The 13,984-nt window shown below is 47.7% G+C and overlaps 1 long non-coding RNA gene across 1 annotated transcript in view; it reads left to right on the forward strand.

Annotated features, from left to right (window-relative positions):
• LOC140406167 (uncharacterized) overlaps positions 1-13,984 on the forward strand; it is a 194,953-nt gene that overhangs the window by 165,871 nt on the left and 15,098 nt on the right. Inside the window, exon 2 of the long non-coding RNA XR_011939064.1 lies at positions 10,177-10,244. This is a non-coding gene — a long non-coding RNA (uncharacterized lncRNA). The remainder of the gene's footprint in view (positions 1-10,176; positions 10,245-13,984) is intronic.

The raw sequence follows: 13,984 nt of genomic DNA on the forward strand, positions 1-13,984 counted from the left end.
CACACGGACAGTGACCCAGAGCCGGGATCGAACCTGGGACCTCGGCGCCGTGAGGCAGCCGTGCTAACCACTGCGCCACCCTGTTGCCGGTTTTAAAGGTTCAGTAGAAGGAGCCTCGGTGGGTTTCTGCACTCCATCTTACTGACTGCTGTTAGTGTACTGGTGGTGGATGGGGGTTCCAAACAAATGGGGGTGCTTTGTCCAGGATGGTGGCGAGCTTCTCTAGTGTTGTTGGAGCTGCACTTATCCAAGCAAGTCGAGAGTATTCCGTTACACTCCTGACTTGTGCTTTGGGGAGTCTGAAGGCAAATTACGCGCTAACCCAGCCTCTGACCTCTTGTAGCCGCATTGTTTATATGGCTGCTCCAGTTCAGATTCTAGCAGAATATCGATGGTAGGGATTCAGAGTTTGTTAGATTCCCGCTGCTGGAGATGGTCATTGCTTGGTAATTAATGTGGGACAAGCGTTACTTGCTACTGAATCGTGTCCAGGGCTTATTGCATTCGTGCATGGACTGCTTCATTATCTGGGATGATACGAATGAGGTAAACACTGCAATTAGCAGTGTACATCCCCACTTCAAACCGGGTGTTGGAGGAAAGGTCAGTGAGGCAGCTGAAGCTGTTTGGGCCAAGATAATACCCTGAGGACTTTCTGTAGTCATGTCTTGGGGCTGCGTTGGTTGGCCTCCAATAACTACAACCATCTTCCCTTTTAACCATAAATTGATTTGTCATTAACTGCTGTTGAGGAGTGTCCGTTAATAGCTGGAAAACCTTAAGAAGCCGTAAGTATCTACCTTGTTAATTAAGAGATGAAAGCTGAAGGGAAGAAATAAGCTGGTGAATCCACTTTTATTTTTAAGAATAATAATACTTATTGTATTGCTGAAGTTTAAATTAGGTATTGCAAGTGGTGTACAGGAGAGGCATTAATTTAAAAATTAAAAAACAAATTAATTAATCATTCCGTATAGCAGGGAAGGTGTAGCAGCTGAAGTATGTAGGATCTCATGGACCCCAATGTGATCCACAGCAACCAACTAAGTACTCATTTTGACATGACCTCAGCTCTCAGGGGCGCGATTCTCCGACCCCCCCACCGAGCCGGAGAATCGCCGGGGGCCGGCGTGAATCCCGCCCCTGCCGTGTCCCGAATTCTCCGCCACCAGAAATTCGGCAGTAAGCATCTGCAGACAGAGGAACTTCTGCCCAGCGTTAGTGAGCTGGAGTCTGAGCTTCAGACAGCTTTACCGTACATCGGGGACAGGGAAAGTTACCTGGACACTTTATTCGAGGCGGCAGGCGCACCCCTTAGGATAGGGTTGTTTGATTTGGTCAGGGGCTGTGCCTGCGAACGAGGCAGGTAAGGGGAGCGAGAAGGTACATGTGGTGGAGCCTCAACCCTTGCAATTGTCCAACATATTTGTTGTTCCTGCAGCTTGTGTGAATGAGAACTGGGACTGCAAGGTGGATGAACAACCTGATTGTGGTACAGGAAGCCATTCCAGTTCCGGGCCGGTGTGGGTGCTTGGGGAGTAAATAGGACTGTGTGCTAGTAGGAAGAGTATAGTTGGGGGATAGGCGCAGTTCTCTGCATAGGAGAGCAAGAGTCCAGGAGACTGTGTTGCCTGTCCAGTGCCAGAGTTTGAGATGTCTGTTGTGCTCTGTTCTTAGAGGAACATGCAATGGGATGGGGAGGATTCAGTTGTCATGGTCCTTGTGGGTACCAACAACATAGATAGGACTAGGAAAGAGGTTTTGCTTGGGGATTATGAAAGCTGGGGGCTAAATTAGAATGCAGAATCTCCAACGGTAGTAATCTCTTGGATGAGCCATGAGCAAATTTACGTTTGATAAAGAAGGCTAGCGAGATGACTGCATGGCTCAAAGATTGCTGTGGGAGAACTGGATTTTGATTCATGTGGCACTGGAATCGATGGGCACTGTACCGTTGGGATGGTCTTCGCTGGGACCAGTGTTCTGGCGATTCGTGTAACTAGTACCATAGAGGGAGCTTCAAATTAAATAGTGGGGAGAAGGGATCGTGTGAGGGAAGAAGTACTAAATTTAAGGGAAACAACAATAAATAGGCGAGGGAGTGCTTTGGGTACCAGTCAGTACATGGCAGCTGAGGGCACAAATGTGAGAGTGCATCAGCAGGTAAGGGCAGAGATGGCAAAAATTGTAAAAAAGGCTCTATCTGAACGTGTGCAGCATTTGTAACAAAATGGATGACTCGTCAGCACAGAAAGAAAGAAAGACTTGCAAGCCGTTAGAGCAACAGGTTGCAAAGAGACCAAGGCTGGGAGCTGAATGTTGACGGGTATTTGACATTTCAAAAAGATGTAAAGGTGGGTGGGCTAGCTCTTGTTAATTTAGGATAGCCTCAGTGAGAGGTGACTTTAGCTCGAAAGAGCAAGAGGTAGGATGAGTTTTGGTGGCGGTTTAAAAAAAAAAGAGCAAAGATGAAATAATCATCAAGGAAAAGGTACTGGGAAAACTTTTGAACCGAAAGGCTGACCGGTCTCCAGGACCGGATGGCCGACATCATCGGGTTGTAAAGAAATGTGGCTGCAGAGATAGCAGATGCATAAGTTATAATCTTCTAAAATGCCTTAGCTTCTGGAGAGGAATTTTGGCGGATCGGAAAATAACACATATAATGCCTTTATTCAAAGAACCGAGGGAAAAAGAAGAAAAGTATCGGCTAGTTAGTCTCCCACCGGTCACTGGGAAATTGCTAGCATCCATGATTTAAGGCGATTATAGCGGGACATTTATAACATCATAACACAATCAGACAGGTTTTATGAATGGGAATTTGTGTTTAACTAATTTATTGGAGTTATTTGAGGAACAGGCAAGGTGGATAAAGGGGAATCTGTGGATGTGCTGTCCATAGATTTCCAGAAGGCATTTGATAAGGTGTCACACCAAAGGTTATTACACAAGATAAGAGCACGGGTGGTAATATATTAACACGGATAAATGCTTGGTCAGCTAACAAGAAGCAGAGAGCAAGCTGTAAATAGTGGGGTGCCACAACGATCAGTGCAGGACCTCAATTATTTGCCATCTGCGTCAATGACTTTGAAGGGACAGATTATACGGCAGCTAAATTTGTAAATCACCGTAAAGATGGATAGGAGAGTAAGTTAAGGAATTTACAAAGGAATGTAGACCGGGTTAAGTGAGTGGGCAGGAGATTGGTGGCAGATGGAGCGTAGAGTGGGAAAATGTGAATTTTGGCAGGAAGGATAGAAAAGCAGCGTACTATTTAAATAGAGATTGCAGAACTTGGAAGTACAGAGGAATCTGGGTGTCCTGGTACAGAAATGGCATCAAGTTAGTATGCAGCTGCAGCAAGTGATTGGGAAAGCAAATGGATTGTTGGTGTTTGATGCAATAATGGATTATAGAAGGAGGATAGTTTTACTACAGACTATGTACAAGGTGAGATCACATCTGGAATATGGTGTACTGTTTTGGTTTCCTTATTTGGAAAAAGATATAATTGCTTCAGAAACAGTTCAGTGAAGGTTCCCGTGACTCCGGGATGAAGGGCGTGTCCTCTGAAGAAAGATTGAACAGGCTGGGTCTGTACCCATTAGAGTTCAGAAGAAGGAAGTGATCTTATTGAAACATGTTGCCTTGTGTTTTGCACCGTGGTGCTGAGCACCCCCATCATTGAGAATTGAGTTTGTGGTGCTACCTCCTCCTGCTAATTGTTTCATTGTCCATCAGCATTCCCAACTGGACTGCAGAGATTTGATCGGATTTGTTGATTATGGGATCGCTGGCTCTGCCTGTGGCATGCTCAACTGCTGTTTGGCATGTCTATAGTTTGTAGCTGCACCTGGTAGATACTTCCATTTGAAATGAAAATCGCTTATTGTCACAAGTAGGCTTCAAATGAAGTTACCGTGAAAAGCCCCTAGTCGCCACATTCCTGCGCCTGTTTGGGGAGGCGGGTACGGGTTCCATTTTTAAGTATATCCGATGCTGCTCCTGGCCCGCATGAATCCTCATTGAACCCGGATCGGTCCCGTGATAGAATTTGAGGGGTGTACTGGACCATAAGGTTACAGACTGCGATGGCATGCCATTCTGTGGGTGCTGAAGGCCCACAGCGCTCGGTGGACATCCAACTTCGAGCTAGATCTGTTCTGAATCTATCCCAGTGAGCATGGGAATAAGTGTCGCACAACACAAGCGAGGCTGTTCGTATTGTGAAGACAGGACTTCTTCTCCACGGGAACTGTGTAGCAGTCACTCCTACCAGGACTGTCATGGGCAGATCATGTACAAGTATCTCAAGTGAGAATGGGAACAAGTGTACTTTTCCCCCTCTTGCTCCCTCCCCATCTGCCGCAGATCCAGACTAGCAGCTATGTTCTTCGGTACTTGACCTACTCAGTCAGTCGTGGTACTACTGAGCCATTCATGGTGGTGGATTTTGAAGTCCCCCGCCCCGAGTATTTTCGGTGCCCTAGCCACCCTCAGTACTTTGTCCAATTGGTGTTCAACATGGAGAAGAACTGACTTAGCGGCTGGGGTGGATTGTGATCAGCCGAGTGTTTCTTTACCCACGTTTGACTTGATGCCACAGGACTTCATCGGGTCTCGAGTCAATGCTGAGGACTCTCCGAGCAAGTCCCTCCTGACTGTATAGCACAGTGCCATCTAAGGTGGGTCTGTCCTGCCAATGGACAGGATAAGCCCAGGCATGGTTATGGAGGAATCTGGGGGACTGACTGTGAGGTATGATTCGTGAGTGCTATGTGAGGATGTTATTGAACTAGTCTGTGGGACAACTCTCCTAGTTTTGATGCAAGTCCCCAGATCTTGGTGCGGAGGACATTGTAAAGTTAACAGGGCTGGTGTGCCTTTGTTTTATCTGATTTCCGAGTCAACGCTGGGTGGTCCGTCCAGATTTATTCCTTTTCGCATTTCCTGTAGCTGTTTGAAATGGCCCAGCAAAACACTCAGCTGTATCAGAGGTCAGTTAAGAGTCAAGCACATCACTATGGGTCTGGAGTCACATGTAGGCCAGACCAGGTATGCACAGCAGATTTCCTTCCCTACAGCGGCATTAGTGAACCAGATGGGTTTTTAGACAATCCAGTTGTTTCTTTGTCAGCATTACTGAAACTAGCTGAAATGAAAGTGCCCTCTTGCCCCAGCTGACGTGCTGGAACTTACCAATGCAACATTACCACCCCATTACGACACCCTCTGGGTATCTGGATTCAAGGGGATTCTACAGGGTTTATTTGTTGAACCTGGTTAGCTGTTGGCAGATGTGGTGTTGGGTCAGATGTCCGGTCTGGTCATGCTGTTGCGTCTGTATCCTGACTCTCAAATTCTCCATGTCCTGATGAATATGGCAGGTTATTGGGGAGACGCACTGTGGTTGGGTCTCGGGTGGCATGAACCACCCATCAGGATTTGTGCTTTATATTAGTCACACGAGCCTTGGGATTAAATAACCTTGTGGTTCCTGGGTGTATCTGCATTTTCTAGACATACAATTTGAATTTTTAATAAAATGCTGTAAATATTTCCAGCGCCAGTTAGAGGCAAGCATTGCGTTAGTGCAAACCGGGTTACCGTGGACTGTGCCGCCTGCAGCAAAGGCTCAAGGCCACACCCAAGCCCATCGTGCTAGTGCGATTTGCTGTATTTGATCTCCTTATCTGTAAGCCCCCTCCAACCCTCTAAGATCTTTGCGCTGCTCCAATTCTCTCGCCTCTTGCACATCCCTGTTGCATTATTCCACTGCTGACGGCCAGATTTTCAAGTGCCGTAGTCTCGAATTCTTAAAAAAATTTTTTTTTAGAGTACCCAATTGTTTTTTTTCTCAATTAAGGGGCAATTTGGCGTGGCCAATCCACCTACTCTGCACATCTTTTTGTGTTGTGGGGGTGAGACCCATGTAGTGTTGCTAACTTTTCGGTTGGTTCAATTGCTCTGTTTTATCACCTTTGCTCTCGAGTCGCCAGGTATCTTTATGATACCGCCACGAGGTTCAAGTCCGAGTAATGATCAATAACTCAATACACCGATTAGTAAGATTCAAATCAAAGCACATTTATTATACACAGTAAACACTACTCATGCACAAATTCTACGTCTAAGCTACTTCTACAACTAATAGGCCTATACTTAACTTTGGACTGGCCCACCAGGTCAGGGGAACAAATGGCCTTGCGTTCGGGTTCTGAGTCTGCGGGATTTGTAGTTGGTACGGATTGGTAGCTAGGAGCACCTATCTCGTAGCAAGTGTTGAATTTAGACTTGCGGTCTTTCGGTGGTCACTGCACCGGTCACGGTCAAGGTTGGTTCGCGTTGCTGGGTGACCCGGGCAGGAAGAAGAGAGCAAGTTGAACTTTGGGGCTTAACTTTATAGTCCCCAGGGGCTTCCCGGCTTTCGGGGAGAACCCTGTACCTGGTTCTAGGTGATTGGACTTTGTTCCAATCGCTTGGTTCGATTTCTCCAATACTGGAGCGGTTTCCTGATCAATGGGCGGTCTTGAGGCGTTTGTTAACCTCTTTTGCGTTGGCTCCTGCTGGCGCCGGGGAGTCTGGCTTTGCTTTGTTTGTCCCAAATGTTTCAATTGCACCCGGGGATTGCACATTAGTATGTAGATGGCTGCTACATTATTATGCTCATGGTCGCTGGTATCGATGCTGTCTGGGCTTTTGCAGAGTTTTAATACACAGCGAACCTGCACCTGCTGGTTTCTGCCTGTGTTGGCTGAATTTCCCTTCAGCCTTTGCCGTTCACCATTTTAAATCGGGAGTTGGCCAACTACAGTAGACAGGGAGAATGTGCAAACTCCACACACAGAATGACCCAGAGCCGGGATCGAACCCGGGTCCTCGGCGCCGGGAGGCAGCAGCGCTAACCACTCCGCCACCCTGGTCTCAAATTCTAGAATTCCATCCCTGAACCGCTCTGCGATTGCACCTGTCTTTTTCCTGCCTTTATGATGATTAGTTAAAACATCCCTCTGACCAAGATTTTGCTCGTGTGTAGTGTCAGATTTTGTTGGATCATGTTGCTGTGAAGCGTTTCCTTGTGTTCAAGAAGCTGTGTGCAAGTCGTTATAGATTCTCAGGCAGCCTCCCGTAAAGTGTGTTTTGCTGTGTTGCGGGCCGGCCATGGATCAGAGCTGGGGTTGGGTTCCTGACCTCATTTAGCGAAGGTCTCCGGCAGCGAGCAGGAGGCATGACTCATCCTCGTCGTCTCTGGCTCAAAATGTGGACCTCGGTTGCCAGGGTGAAAGGTCATCAGCTAATTCAGTATGCCATTCCGTTCTCTGTGGGATGTTCTAGCTTTCGAACTGTCACGAGGTCCCGCACTCTTGTCCATTGCATGTTGGTTCAGGAGCCTGGCAACCGGAAGTGCTGTGTGCAGTTTGTAATAGAAGATTGTACTTGTCGTGAGGGAAAAGGGACATTTGGAGTTTGGAAACTGTTGGAAACTGTGACATGTTGGCACCCTCCACGATCCTCCCGCATCAGTTTGCCCAGTTCCCTCTGATGTTTGTCCCCCTCACCGCCATGATTGACACAGGGCAGGAGTTCACTGCATCTTGTGAATCCCCGATTTTACTCTATTGGCAACCAATGCCTTCTGCTGCCTGAGCCATAACCGCTGGAATTTCCGCCTTCAATCTACCTCCCTGCCTCGCTCCCTCTCTCCTCCCCCTCCAGCCACTACTTAAAACCTGCCTCCTTGACTGATGTCTTGGTAATGTATCCTACTACCTCGTAATGTTTCAGTGTCCAAAATGTTTTCATTCCTGTTCTGCATCTTTGGTCGTAGAATGCGTACAGTGCAAAAGGAGGCCATTCGGCCCATCGCATCTGCGCTGACCCTCTGAAAGAGCACTCTACCCAGGCCCACTCCCCCGTATCCCCGCATAACCGTTGGACATGAAGGGGCAATTTAGCATGACCAATCCAACTAACCTGCACATGTCATCCTAACTGGTGTTGTGTGTAGGCTTACATTAACATTGCAATGAAGTTACTGTGAAAACCCCCTACTCCACATTCTGGCGCCTGTTCGGGTACACAGAGGGAGAATTCAGAATGTCCAATTCACTTAACAAGCACGTCTTTGGACTGTGGGAGGAAACCGGAGCACCCGGAGGAAACCCATGCAGACACTGGGAGAACGTGCAGACTCCGCACAGACAGTGACCCAGCGGGGAATCGAACCTGGGACACTGGAGCTGTGAAGCCACAGTGCTAACCACTGTGCCACCGTGCAGGCCCGCTTGCTCTTGTTTTTTCCAGGAATGTAGAAGTATCTCGGCATAGTAGAATTTTTTTACTATCCTTTTTGTGCTGTTGGCACTGGAAAAGCTTGCCTGTAGAGCCCGCCCCGACTGATTCGGTAGGCCACTTCACAGGACAATTTAAAAAGCCAACTATGTTGGTGTTGGGCTGGAGATGTGTATGGACCAGACCCAGGTTAGGAAGGGAAGTTTCCAGCCCTATAGGACATTGGTGAGCCAGTTGGGTTTTGATGACAATCTGACTCATTCAGTGCAGCATTCACTGACTGCCTTTTATTTCTGATTTAACTACCAAGTCTTTAACTGGAGCTAGTGCAGGAGCTTACATTTTGTGTCTGGCCTTGGAGGACCTTGACCCTGAGCACCAGAAATTCAAACACCATCTCCGCCTCCTGTCCTCTTTCTCCCTCCCTCATTGGTGCATCATTGGCAAGGGTCAGAAATCATTGCCCCTTGAGCAGGTGGTGGTGAGCCGCCGCCTTGAACCGCTGCAGTCCCTGAGGTATAGGTACACCCATAGTGCTGTTAGGGAGTGAGTTCCAGGATTTTGACCCAGCGACAGTGAAGGAACGGTGATGTAGTTTGAAGTTGGGAAGGTGGGGAGATTTCCTGGTGATGGTGTTCCCATGTGTCTGCCCTTGTGGTAAGAGCACACCGGTTTGGAGGCTGCTGGCATCGCCCTGGGTGATTTTCATATTGCAGTTGTGGCGCTACGTTGTGTCCTATTTGCATTGGCCCCCAGCCATGTACAATGGGTAGGGCCAGACTGTTTCTTGATGGGCTTTTGTCCTTGACCTCGGTTAATTACTGGTACAAGTTCAACAGAGCAAGTGTTCACCAGGAAAATAGATGTTGGAGGTGAGTCATCCTGTGCTGTCGTCCATCAAAGACACATCTTTGCCATCATTTTACCGTCTCTACTATATTTGCTCAACCTGCGAATGAGTTCTTCCAGACCTCAGTCCTGCCAGCTGAAGCCTCATTGCTGAAAGTAGCACCCCCCCCCCTCTCTTTCTCCTCCTCTGCCCCTGAATCCCAGTTGTCCCGAATACTTCACCCTCTTGGTACGAGAGGGATCAGTTTCATGATTCTTATCTCTGCCCGTCTGACATGTATTGATGTAATTCATAGAACATACATGCAGTGCAGAAGGAGGCCATTCGGCACATCGAGTCTGCACTGACCCACTTAAGCCCTCACTTCCACACTATTCCCGTAACCCAATAACCCCTCCTACCCTTTTTGGTCACTAAGGGCAATTTATCATGGCCAATCCACTTAACCTGCACGTCTTTGGACTGCGGGAGGAAACCGGAGCACCCGGAGGAAACCCACGCAGACACTGGGAGAACGTGCAGACTCCACACAGACAGTGACCCAGCGGGGAATCGAACCTGGGACCCTGGCGATGTGAAGCCACAGTGCTATCCACTTGTGCTACCGTTCGGCCCTGGGTGTGATGTAACCGTGTCTTTGTGAAATCTGTGTCCACTTGAGCTGTTTTGTACCATTCAGTGTAATTATAGATTTCATCTTTACTTGGTGCTCAGTGTGGAAAGTGCATTCTGAGCAGTGTAAAATGAGGATGAAATGCTGCTGATTACACGTCTGCTCGTGAAAGTGGGAGCAATTTGTTGTAATTAACTTCTGAGGCTGTCACACAATATATGTAACTGCCACACTGACGCTTCTTTGTACTGTCCTTCCCAAAGTGTCTTGCTGTCTGATGCTGCGCTGTGGTAACCTGCCCGACCCTGGCTCTTTGTCAGCTGATTCCTGTGACATTGCATTAAGGACATAAAGGATGGAGAGATTGAAGAGTTTGGTGTGTTCTGTCAATAATACAAGTTTGTTTCATTTCCAGATTACGTCTACTTTGAGAATTCATCAAGCAACCCTTTCTTAATCCGAAGAATTGAGGAACTAAACAAGGTATGCAAATGTACAAATCCACCATTTTAAATGAAGGAGCACCAATAGAATCCCTACAGTGTAGAAGGAGGCCATTTGGTCCATCAAGTCAGCACCGGCCCTCCGAAAGAGCACCCTACCTCGGCCTACTCTCCCACCCTATCTCCGTAACCCCATCTAACCTGCACGTCTTTGGGCACTAAGGGGCAATTTAGCATGGCCAATCCACCTAACATCTGTGGACTGTGGGAGGAAACTGGAGCACCTGGAAGAAACCCACGCACACACAGGGAGAACGTGCAGACTCCGCACTGACAGTGACCCAAGGCTGGAATTGAACCGGGTCCCTGGCGCTGTGAGGCAGCAGTGCTGACCACTGTGCCACCCAATGATTGAACTGCCAGTGTGACTGAGCCTGCCGGTGGGGTATGCTTCATGCTTTGAGCCTGCCAAATTGGTCCTAGATTTTGCTGTCTTTGCCACATACCCACCTAGTGCCTCATCACAGGTGGAACTTCCCATTGGCCTGAGAAATGCAATGAATATTTTAGTGGAATTATGATATCTCTTAAATCAAGGTGCATGTGTGGGAGAGCTTTTGTTGCACGGGTACTGTGGTGTGTATTTAACTTTGGGGTTTGCTGGCACTGGGATTCAAGCTCTCTTGCTGGTGTGACAGGTGACTGTGGCTTGGAGACCCACACGTTCCGCAGAATGTGACAGATTTAGATTCCCAGTTAACTGACCTGGGGCCGACAACAGGTTACGTGCTACGCTATCGTCAGGTTTCCGGCCCCTTTTCCTGATTCCTACCTAGTGCGTGCGCACATTAGCTCGGAACAAGCTTCGGCGTGGCGTGGCTTGTGGATACAAACTCGCAAATGACCATTTGGATGAGGTATCAAAGAGGATGCTCATTGGCAACATCCTGGCAGGAGAGTGGTTTTTGTAACCCCAAACTGGTGGCTGGGCCTGTCTCCATTTTTACTCTGGGAGAATCTGAACTTTCTGTTTGACAGTCAGTATCTTGAGTTCTTTGGAAAACATTCCCGTGGAAGCAAGTTCCTGAGTTGAAACCACCCTTGCCATTCCAGCTTATTCTTGTTCTTGTTTTCTGGTCAGTCCTGGGGAGTCTGATTGGTGCCTGTAGTATCTGGGAACCTAGAGCGGACTCTTATGGTTGCACTCTGATGATTTGACTGCGTTAAAGCAGCTGTAAGTTTTCATGATAGGTTTTCACTGCTGATTGAAGTGCTCGATAATCCCCTGGTTAACGGCTGCAACAGATGGAATCCCGGAGCTGTGCGTCTCTGCCACGTCCGCCACACAGTCGAGCAGCAGCCAGCATCATTGCCGAATGACCCCCTTTGTTTTTCGTGGGGGTGACGCTGCTGCAAAGGAAATTGCACGGATTGTTGTGTGGAACGTTGGTGCACATTTTGCACCCTCCCTCCTCCCTCTCTCTCTCTCTCTTCCCCCCCCCTCCCACCCCCAAAGACGAAAAAACTCTTGTACTTTGAAGGTTTCTTTATAGATTGGGAGAGAAACGAGAGTCCGAATAGCTGCTAGCACGTGGCCCATTCTGCGTTGTACATTACTCCCCCTTTGGTGTTTGTAGATAATTCGCATTTCTAACCGTGACTCCAGTTGGAGTTGTTGGTTGTTTGGATACACTCGACTGCTGTGTAAAATGGGACTGTTATACTGGCTGCATTGTCAATCCTCCTATGGCATCTGTATAAAGGAGCTGACTTGTGTAGCTGCAGGATTCAGGATGTGAGTTGTCGTGGGTCTCCTGCTGAAGGCAGTCCGGCTGGTGTTCCTGTTGAATCGGAAGAGAAGTGGCGCCCTCCTGTTACAGGCCGCAGCACTCTTATCGAAAGCAGCATCGAAGCACCTTTAGGGTCCTTCACAGTGTTTGCATCTGGGTTCAGTTAAACAGCTTAAAATGAGTTTGAGAGCCTGATAATTGAAGGAAATGCCTGGCCTCCGCTTGGCAACTGTCCACAGTGGCAAGCTTGAAATCAGGAGCTCATTGTGTGGAATTGCAAACACAGACCCAGGGCCCACCAGCACATTGCAGCATTAACCCCGCTTCCCTTGGGAGTTAGTAATCCATCCCTTGTTCTTGTGTAGCTTGTCTCCGTTCTGACCATAACATGTGGCTAATGTCGGATTCACCAGCAGACCCATGGCAGAATCTCTGTGAATGTCAGGGAGCTGGCATTGTGCCTTACAAAAAACAGGAAAATTATTGTACATAGTATTGGCTCTATTGGTATTTGGCTTTGATACAAAATCTGCTTTTACAGGCTTTAGATGAGATCCTGTAGACGGAACTTGTACCCCCAGGTTTGGAAGATGTGCTTTCTATATTTCACGGTCACAGATCTGCGAGACGACCCATTAACTCAATCACTGTTGTTCGAGAATCCATAAAAACTTGCAGCACACAAAGAGGCCATTTGGCCTTGTGCACCTGTGCTGAACTTTGAGAAGCAGCTGTGTAAATTGGTCATGTTCTAACTTTGAGAACTGGTACCAAATGCTGCCTTTAGAATTCTAAAGTGACGGGGGGGGCGGGGGGGATGCTGGAAACTTATTATTCACTCATGATGAAGGAGCTATGCTCTGAAAGCTAGTGATTCCACATAAACCTGTTGGACTTTAACCTGGTGTTGTAAGACTTCGTAATGCCCACCCCAGTCCAACGCCGGCATCGCCACATCAGTTGTAAATAAGGTCAGTTACTTTCAGAAAAGAACATATATGAGTAGTTTGTAGCAGGCTCCCTAACAATACACGGGCTGCAGCAGTTCAGGAATGTGGCTCCCCACCACTTTCCTCTCGAGGGCAATTAGGGATAGGCAATAAATGTTGGGCCTAGCCAGCGACGCCCGCAACCCTTGAATGAATATCTTTTTAAAAAAAAAAAAGAGGTGCCTTTGGTTCCCAAAGCTCTCCAAGGGGGTTCTCTCATTGTCTGTTGTAGATCAATTGATTGACTGTGATTTAGTTAACAACACCAATATCATTGCAACACCTGACTACCAGGAATGGTAGGTGAACAAGATGTGCTTTGATCTTTCTTCATCGAGCAGTTCTTGCATAGTTAAAAAGTAGCCAACATGAGCGAGAGGAAGAGCAATGGCTTAAAAGAAAAACAGGAGGTGGTTAAATGGGTGGTAATTTTTAACAAGACCCCACATTGTACCTGCTCCCACCACCTCCCCAGCACATTCCACATATTTACCACTCTGTATAAAAAAAAACTTGCCTCGCACATCTGTTCTAAACTTTTCCCCACGCAGTTTATACCTATGTCCCGTAGTACTTGATTCTCCTACCCTAGGAAAGAGCATCTGACTATCCACTCTGTCCATGCCACTCATAATCTTGTAGACCTCTATCAGGTCGCCTCTTAACCTCTGTCGTTCCAGTGAGAACAGACCAAGTTTATCTAACACCTCCTCATAGCTAATGCCCACCATACCAGGCAACATCCCAGTAAACCGCTTCTGTACCCTCTCCAAAGCATCATTATAGATGTAGCGAATGTATGAACAGCTAAGGTAGGAGGTGTGATGCATCAGAGGCAGATCTGACATACCTGGCGAAATAAAACCGGATCTGAGATAAGAAAGGACCAGATGTTGGTGGTGTAACTGGGTGAAGGTAAAGAAAGATCCCTTATCATGGCTGTCAGTGGGAGTATGGTGAGAGCAGAAATTTGTGAAGTGATAATGAGCTGACGTGACCAA

This window comes from Scyliorhinus torazame, unplaced genomic scaffold, assembly GCF_047496885.1.
Source record: "Scyliorhinus torazame isolate Kashiwa2021f unplaced genomic scaffold, sScyTor2.1 scaffold_332, whole genome shotgun sequence".
Lineage (NCBI taxonomy): Eukaryota > Metazoa > Chordata > Chondrichthyes > Carcharhiniformes > Scyliorhinidae > Scyliorhinus > Scyliorhinus torazame.